The sequence below is a fragment of the Manis javanica genome, chromosome 6, assembly GCF_040802235.1.
Source record: "Manis javanica isolate MJ-LG chromosome 6, MJ_LKY, whole genome shotgun sequence".
NCBI lineage: Eukaryota > Metazoa > Chordata > Mammalia > Pholidota > Manidae > Manis > Manis javanica.
Window position 1 is genome coordinate 126914510 of NC_133161.1, and position 9161 is coordinate 126923670.

The window sequence follows — 9161 nt, forward strand, 5'->3', positions numbered from 1 at the left end:
ATCTGATAAACAACTGAGAAAGTTAAATTTTATTCCAAGGAAAATAGGGTTCCCAATTAAATTTTGTAGTGAGCAGTGGTATGATCAGAGCTGTTCTTTAGAAGGGCACTTCTTGAATTCCTCAAATCTATGTGGTCACACCTGGACCTAGTTTGACCCTTTAAAGTGTATACTGCAACGTGAATCACAGTGACTTGTTTTTTGGCTCATATATTGTCAGAGGTCATTCAGTCGAACTCCCTAGAGAAACCTTCTGTCTTTTCTAAACATATGAAATGATACATGTCCTAGGGACACAGGATCAAAAGCACAATGAACGTCACCTTTACTTGAATTCTGAGTGTGCCATTTATGACCATATGTTCATCATAGTAATATTCATCTCCACATTTCTGAGAGCGTAGATGAGGGGATTCAGCGTGGGGGCAGTCACAGTGTAGAAAGAACACTGAGAGTTCCTTATCCTGTTCTCACTCCCTGCAGGTAGTGCATAATTATAGATACAGGGCACAAAGAATAAGACTACAACCACTACGTGAGAGCTACAGGTTGGTTGGGAGAGCTTTGCATCATCCTGCAGAGGAGCGTATCCTGAGATTATATAATATGATATGTAAGAAGCCACTAGGACAAGAAAAATGACAACCACCACCATCCCTGAATTTGCAATCATTAAGGTATTAACAACACAGTTATCTTTGCACACTAACTTCAAAAGAGGCTTCACATTGCATAGATAGTGGCCTATCTGATTAGGACCACAGAAAGGTAACCTGAGTACCACAAGCAGCAGAGCAACAGAGTGCCAAACCCCTATGCCCCAGGCCATGGTAATCAGCATGTGACACCTGACCTGGCTCATGATGACCATGTAGTGCAGGGGCCTGACAATGGCGACATAGAGGTCAGAAGCCATGGACACCAAGATGAACATCTCTACAGCAGCCAGTGAATGGGCTGAAAAGAGCTGGGTCATACAGTTGTTATAGGAAATATCTTTTCCTGTTGACCCTAAGTCTCTGATCAGCCAGGGGATCACAGTGGAGGTGTAGCAGCAGTCCATGAGGGAAAGGTGTCAGAGATAGTAGTACATTGGCTGTTGGATTAGATAGCTGCAGGTGACCGTGACAAAGATGGTGAAGTTTCCCGTTAAGATAGCCAGGAAGCAGAGCAGGAAAAAGAAAAAGAACAGTAGCTCTATTCAGTTATTTCCCCACAGTCCCATGAAAACAAATTCAGTGACATTGTTCTGATTTTCCATGAGGCTGAGGTCAGTCCTGTGTACATTTCAGAAACTTACTCATCTGCAATAATACAGAACATAATACATTCAGTTGCACTTTTTAGTATTTTTACACTGCAAGTATTTATACACTGACACAAAAGGTCATTAAGGATTTATTACAGACCTTCTTTTAAATACTTTTTATGTTAAGAGCTTTATTGTATATCAAATGATACTTAATGAGAGCACATTTTATGCCTGGAACTTTTATCAACCTTTGGCATGAATGTATTTAACTCACAGCCTAATAGTTACAATTCTGATACTCATCTTATAAGGGGAGAAAAGACAAATGGGACAGTTCAATTCATTCTGCCAAGTCATTAAGATTCTTAAGTAGTTCCTCAAGATAAGATGACACTTGCCATTTTTTTAACAACTATGTCACAATATACACTGACTACATGGACTTTCAGCTATTTTCCACCTCTATAAAATATATGGGGTCTTACACTGTCACTGTCATTAACTGCCTGTTAAACAAGTCACTCCCCATCTCTCTTTTTTCTTGTTTTAGGAATATTTTTTGATATATTTCTTATTGAAGTATAGTTAATATTTGATATTATGTTGATTTCATGTATACAATGTAATTATATACAATATTAAATGCTTACCTCAACTACTATGGATAGTAACTGTCAACATAGAAAGATATTACAGAACTATTAACTGTATTCTCTATGGTGTACTTTCCTCCCCATGACTAATTTACATTATGATTGAGATTTTGTGCCTTTTATCCCCTTCATTTATTTAAACCACCCTCCCTAACCCCTCCCCAATGGGAACCACCTGACCCTTCTCAGTGTCTATGAGTCTACTGCTGTTTTGTCCATTTTGTTTTCTTCTGCTTTTAGATTACTCATAAAAGTGAAATCATATGGTATTTGACTTTCTATGCCTGGCTTATTTCAACCAACATGGACCCTCTAAGTCCATGTATATTCTTGAAAATGGCAGACTATCTCTCTATCTTATGGCTGAATAACATTCCACTGTATACATGCACCATATCTCCTGTATCCATGTGTCTATTGATGGAAACTTTGGTCAATTCCATATCTTGGTTATTGTAAATAATGTTGTAACAAATATACGATGTATATACTTTTTTGAATCAGAGATTTCTGTTTTCTTTAAGGCAAATTCCCAGAAGTGGAGTTACTGGGTCATATGTTATCTCTCTTTTTAATTTTTTTATAGAACCACAACACTGACTTCCACAGTGGTTTACCAATCTACATTTCCACCGACAGTTTAAGAATCTTCCCCTTTCTCTGCATCCTTGCCAACACTTGCTAGTTCTTGTCTTTTGTATAGTGGCCATTCTGACTGTGGGAGGTGATATCTTCTTGTGGTTTTGATTTGCATTTCCCTGATGATCAGCAAAGTGGGGCATCTTTTCACACGCCTGTTGGCTATCTATATGCCTTCTTTGGAAAATGTCTGTTTGGGTCCTCTGCCCAGATAATGGTTGGATTATTTGCTTTTTTGGTGTTGCGGCATATGAATTCTTTATATATTTTGGATGCCAACACCTTATCAAATATATCATCTATGGATATATCCTTCCATACTGTAGGTTCCCTTTTTGTTTGGTTGATGGTTTCCTTTGTTGTACAGAAGCTTTTTAGTTTGAGAAAATAAAACAATACATGGAAACAAATTAAAACAGAAACACAGTGGTTCAAAATATGTGGGATGCAACAAAAGCAGTTCTTAGAAGGAAATACACAGCAATACAGGCTTACCTCATGAAAGAAGAACAATTCTGAATAAACAATCTAACCCCACAAGTAAAGAAACTAGAAAAAGAAGAACAAACAAAGCTCAAAGTTTGTAGAAGGAGGACATAATAAAGATTAGAGAAGAAATAAATAAAATGAAGAATAAAAACATAGAAAAATCAATTAAATGAAGAGCTGGTTCTTTGAGAAAATAAAGAAAATAGACAAAACCCAGCCAGATTTATCAAGAAAAGAATAGAAAGGACACAACTAAACAAAATCAGAAACAAAAGAAAATTACAACTGACACCACAGAAATTTAAAAATTATAAAGAAATACTAATACTATGAAAAACTATATGTTGATGAATTAGACAAACTGGAAGGAATGGACAAACTCCTAGAAAAGAACAATCATCTCAAACTGACCCAGTAAGAAACAGAAATCCTTAAGAGATCAATTATCAGTGAGGAAATTGAATTGGTAATCAAAATATTCCCAACAAACTAAAGCCCAGACAAGATGGCTTCACAGGTGAATTCTACCAAACATTTAAAGAAGAGCTAATATATATATCCTTCTTAAATTATTCAAAAAAATATGAGGAGCAAATAATTACAAATTCATTTTATGAGGCTAGCATCACTCTAATACCAAAACCGTATAAAGACAATATAAATAACAAAATCATAGACCAATATCCCTGATGAACACAGGTTCAAAAATCCTCAACAAAATATCAGCAAACTGAATAGAAAAATACATCAAAAGGATCATCCATGATGATCCAGTGGGTTTTCTTTCAGGGATAGTATAATATTTGTACATTAATCAATATTAATCAATGTAATATACCAAATGAACAAAAGCATAAAAACCATATGATTATCTCAATAGAATTTTACACATCTTTTGAAAACATCCAAATCCATTCATGATAAAAAAGTCATGAACAAAACGTGTGCATAGGGAACATATCTCAACATAATATAGGCCATATGTGACAAATCCACAGCTAACATCATACTCAATGGTGAACAGCTGAACATTTTTCCTCTAAGATCAAGAAGAAATCAAGGATGCCCACTCTCACTACTTTTATTTAATATAGTACTGGAAGTCCTAGACACAGAAAATAGACACTAATAAGAGATAAGAGGCATCCAAATTGGTAAGGAATCAGCAAAACCGTCACTACTTGCAGATGACATGATTTTATACATAGAGAATCCTAAAGACTCAACCAAAAAAATCTATTAGAACTAATCACTGAATTCAATGAAGTTGCAGGATACAAAAATCTATATACAGAAAAATGCTGTATTCCTATAAACTAACAACAAACTAGGAAAAGGAGAAATCAGAAGAACAATTCTATTTAGAATTGCATTAGAAAGAATAAAAAACTTAGGAATAAACCAAGGAGATGAAGAACCTTGACTCAGATCTATAAGATACTGATGAGAGAAATTAAAGAAGACACAAATGGAAATATATCCCATGCTCATGCATACAAAGAATTAATATTGTCAAAATGGCCATCCTGCCCAAAGCAATTCACAGATTCAATGCAATCCCTATCAAAATACCAATAGCATCTTTTCAACGAACTAGAGTAAATAATGCTAAAATTCATATGAAACCACAAAACACCCCAAATAGCCAAAATAGTCTTCAGAAAGAAGAACAAAGCTGGAGATAGTATGTTCCCTGAATTCAAGCTATACTACAAAGGCACAATAAACAAAACAGTATGGTATTGGCACAAGAACAGACTCAAAGATCAATGGAACAGAATAGAGAGCCTGGAAATAAATCCACACATAGATGGTCAATTAATGTAATACAAAGTAGGCAAGAATATACAATGGGGAAAAGAGAGTGTCTTCAGTAAATGGTGCTGGGAAAACTGGAGAGCTGTGTGGATTATTGTATAACTCCATGCACAAAAGTAACTCAAAATGGGTTAAAGCTCTAAATAAAAGACATGAAACCATAAAACTCTTAGAAGAAAACATAGGCAAAAGTCTTTTGAACATAGCAGGAGCAATTTTTTTCTGGACATATATCCCTGGAAAAGGCAAACAAAAAAAGACTAAACAAATGGTACTACCTTTCCTGCTCTATGCTGTATATAATTTCTATATAAAGTCTCAATCACATGTGGACATTCCACTCATTCAGTAGAAATCAATATTTATTCTTGAAATAAAAACAAAATTAAGGCTCCTAATCCTAGCAGATAAATAACCTTGATTAGATGATTATAGATCCAGTTACCTCCTTGACAGGTTTGGTTGAGATTCAGACACAGAGAGGCAGCAAATACGAAAGAAGAGGCACAATTCTTGGATCTTAATGTAAGAGCACAGGTTATAGTTATATAAAAGCCTCAACTTTTTCCTAATTATTCTACAGACACATTTTAAATGTCACTGTTGAGACATTAGAAACACTTTAGAGAGCTATTGTCAGCAACATATTGAAGATCCCAATGTGATGAAAGAATGACTTGTTTATCTGAAATCCATTCATAACATTGCAGCCGCTCTGATGTATTATCCCTAGGGGCAGAGTGAATATGCCAACCTTCTACCCATAACCAAATGACCTATACTGTAAGATCGTCGTTTGCCTAAAACACTGTTAATTTCAATAAATTGTTTTAATGCACCTGGGAGAGAAAAATATGACATAGTGGACAGATCCCTTGTCTAATAATTATAAAGATGAGCATCCAGTCTCACTTGTCCTGTTCATTTATTGTGGTCATTCAGCAGTTCATTCTCTCTGCACCTCCTTCTTCAAGGTGAGTGGAACTGAAAATGCTGGATCTATTTGCCTAATGTGAAGATCAAAATGAGTGAAGTTCATGCAAAGAAATATAATATAAAGGGTTCATCTTGCCAAGTCCACAGAACAGTATTCCCAAGAACTTTTGGAGAGAATTTAGCTGTTCTTTAAGAAGATGGATACCAGCATTTTCATTAGCAAATTGTTTTAATCTGTGGATTTTATGCTCTGCCAAAAGAAGATGGGTTGAAGAACTCACATTAGACATACTGAAGAATAAAGAAAAAAACGTGAGTGTTCTGAGTTCAAAATAGGGATTGACAAGGAAGATGCTTATGTGTGAATTGAGAATACATACGTGGAAGAATCTGATCAGTTCAAGGACACAAAGGAACCTGATGATAGCTTTTCACTAAAACTGGATTACAAAAGTTGTAGACAAACTAGTGCTTCAAAACTGTAGGATGTGAAATTCTTGGTTTAGAATGATTCGTAGACATCTGTAGAAGCCTCTGCATGTCAACATTTGGACCAGGGCTGCCCAGCGTACAACAATTGAACATCGGTGGGGGAAATATGATACCAGATAGAAAAACATCCTTCAAAGCAGTGCCCATAGACTCCACTGAAAAACTACCTCATGCAGAAATATCCCCTGGTCCCATCTGCAAATCATTTTCCTCCTGGTCTTAAATTTATAAAAACCCCTGAGCCTCTTTATGTTCTTTTCCTCTCCCTGTCCTGTTCCTCTCTTTATTTGTCTCTATATCTCTTACAAACACACACACACACACACACACACACACACACACACACATACACATGCATACGCACATATACATATATATGCTTAGATACACAGGGTTTACAGAGTAAGAAATTTTGAGTTCATCTTTTTAACTTACATTTCAGTTAAGGGGTTTCCCCCACAGATCTCTCCTTTAAATTTTAAATTCCTTAAGACAAAAAAAAAGATCTCTGTGAGGAATTGTTGGTCAAAACATGTCAATGACTGTTTGAAAGGAAAAAAAAACTAAATAAGATTTTTGGGAAGTGGGATTTGTGACTTTGGTCATGAGAGTACATGGAAAGTGTAAAAATCCATCAGAGGCAAATGATATGACTTTTCTGTTTATTACCTCTCTGGTAAAGAAAAAATGTATTTTTTGGCTGAATGTTATGAATATTATGGGCTTAATGATTTGATGTAATTAGAGTAAAATCTTTAGGTTCTACATACTAAGCAATAATATGCACTAGACACTTTACTATGTACTTCTGATTGATCATCCATTTCATCTTCACTAATGAGATATATGTATTTTGTTATTTTCCCTATTTTTCAAATAAGAAAACTAGAACTGAAGGTTACACAAGCACTAAACAGAAGGTCTGTACCTAAACCATTTCTGTATGACTTGGAATCTCACCCTATTGCCATTATGCTTAAATGTCTTTCACAAATACAAATGGAGAGTTAAAATCCTCAAATTATCCAGATTTTCATGAACCCTGTCTCTTGAAAATAACCACTGAGAAAATCATTCTAGAAGATTCTTTTAAAAATTTATATTTACTAAGTTCAAACTTGTACATAAAATAAAATGCTATAAAATCCTCATTTCCTCCCAATTTAAATATCTGTGTGTATGTATATGTAAATATATAGATAGATATACACACACACATATATATATATAGTGCTTACCTCCGCAAGAGTTTACATTTCTTTGGAATGTCAAGGTGATCTCTCAGACTGGTTCCTTTTATTTTCTCTGCTTGTGCTTTGAAACAGCGAATAGAAGGGGAACACTTCTGACTCTACCATGAATATCCCATCCAAAAGAACCCTTTAGGAAACTATTGCTGGGAATATCTTGCATTGAAAAGTACAAGGACCAGTGGGAAAAACTCCCACAGGTATTTTATGGCACCTAATGTGTGTTTGTTTCTAACTGTAGAAATAAAATCAGTACAGTCACAGCAGGGGTATAGGTGGGATTGGGGTTCATTTATCTCTTGAGACCCATCACATGAATGAGTCAATACATCTGTAATGTGTCATGACTGATGTAATGTTATGGATATTTCCTTTTTTCTTTCTCCTCCCCTATAATAATTTCCTCAGACTCAAGTCTCTGTTGTTTATCATGTTACATAATCTATATGTTTAATAAATGTTGATTTCTTTGTCATCCAAACATACATTTGTAAATGTCTTCTTTTAGCTGCAAAACTCTGAACTCATAACATTACTGAGTACTAAAGCCACAAAATGCATAAAACAAAGTTAGATGGAGGATGGCTGCATGAGTAGAGCAGTGGAAATCTCTTCCCAGAAACACATAGAGCTATGAAAATACAACAAAGAAAAATCTTCCTAAAATAGAGACCACAGGACACAGGACAACATCCAGACCACATCCACACCTGCAAGAACCCAGCGCCTTGCGAAGGGGGTAAGATACAAGCCCCGGCCCGACAGGACCCGAGCGCCCCTCCTCCCGGCTCCTGGCGGGTGGAAAGAAACCGGAGCGGTTTTTTTTTTGGCGAGCGCTTTTTGGAAGCCTTAAAGGGACGGGCCCCCGTTGCTAGGGAGGCAGGGTGGCGGGACCGGTGAGCAGGTTCCTGGGACCAGCGCCTGAGGACAAAGAATATCCCGCATTTCTCCCTGTGGGACTGGCGGGCAGGTGACTGAGACCGGCGCCTGAGGACTGAGGAAATCGCGCGTTTTCCCCCTTTTTTTTCCTCTTTTTGGCGAGCGCTTTTTGGAAGCCTTAAAGGGACAGGGACCCCGGTGCTAGGGAGGCAGGGTGGCAGGACTGGTGAGCAGGTGCCTGGGACCGGAGCCAGAGGACAAAGAATATCCCACGTTTTTTCTTGTGGGACCGGTGGGCGGGTGCGTGAGACTGGCACCTGAGGAAGGAGGAAATCGCGTGTTTTTCCCCTTTTTTTTTCCCTCTTTTTTGCAAGTGCTTTTTGGAAGCCTAAAAGGGACAGGGACCCCGGTGCTAGGGAGGCAGGTTGGCAGGACTGGTGAGCAGGTGCCTGGGACCGGAGCCAGAGGACAAAGAATATCCCGCGTTTTTCCCTGTGGGACCGGTGGGCGGGTGCCTGAGACCCGCAACTGAGGACGGAGGAAATCGCGCGTTTTTCCCCTTTTTTTCTCTCCTTTTGGCGAGTGCTTTTTGGAAGCCTTAAAGGGACAGGGGCCCCGGTGCTAGGGAGGCAGGGCGGCGGGACTGGTGAGTGGGTGCCTGGGACCAGTGCCTGAGGACAAAGAATATCGAGCGTTTTTTCCCTATGGGACCGGTGGATGGGTGCTTTTTGGAAGCCTTGAAGGGACAGGGAC

General features: G+C 37.6%; 1 pseudogene; it reads right to left on the bottom strand.

The window, feature by feature from the left end:
• Positions 1 to 349: 349 nt before the first annotated feature.
• On the bottom strand, positions 350 to 1261 carry LOC108404333 (olfactory receptor 4P4-like; annotated as a pseudogene).
• Positions 1262 to 9161: the final 7900 nt, after the last annotated feature.